We start from the raw sequence: 833 nt of genomic DNA on the forward strand, positions 1-833 counted from the left end.
TCTCTCTCTCTCTCTCTCTCTCTCTCTCTCTCTCTCTCTCTCTCTCTCTCTCGAACTCACACACTCTCACACACACACGTACAATAATCCCAATAACTCAATAACTAATGCCATAGCCTATTTCATCAGGATGTTTCATCTCTAATTCACAGTAGTAGCCCGTAGCCTACCATTACTTTTTATATCTTCAGTTTCAGACTGATGGGGTCTCTTATTGTCACCCTATAGGAGGCCTTCGGGCAATCAAGGGTGCCAGTGGAGATCCCGTGGATAGATTGCCATGCCCTGGTAATGCCTGACAAACTGGATGCATTTACATGAGAAAAAGCCCTCAAGATCAGCGCTGTCTGCATCACAGCCCAGACATGGAGACCCCAGAAAAGATCAGCAGACACCCGGCATTGAGAAGCATCTATAGGCTCGCCTACCTCATTACAGTAGTTTGGTGACCTTTATGGAGCCGATCACACTGCCATGAAATAACTCCTGCTCTATCCCATTTATGCTCTATGAAATGGATCTATGCATAGGCTATATAGCCTACTGATGTTTTAGTGGCAAATGGCTATGGAAATTGATAATTTTGCACATTTATTGAGTAAAAGATTGAAATCATCTTGGTTTTGACTGTCTTTTTGTGTGAATTGAATGGTTATAAAAGGGGAAAGGACGCTTTAGCCTATATAGGTGCTGTGTTCCACGCTCAGCTGGACACTGCATGCCACAATAATGAACCAATAATAAACAAAATACACTATTATTAAGTACAAATGTAGATATTAGTGAAACTCGGATAAGGAATGTTCAAATATATGACTACACCAGCTCACCGC

This window comes from Etheostoma cragini, chromosome 16, assembly GCF_013103735.1.
Source record: "Etheostoma cragini isolate CJK2018 chromosome 16, CSU_Ecrag_1.0, whole genome shotgun sequence".
Lineage (NCBI taxonomy): Eukaryota > Metazoa > Chordata > Actinopteri > Perciformes > Percidae > Etheostoma > Etheostoma cragini.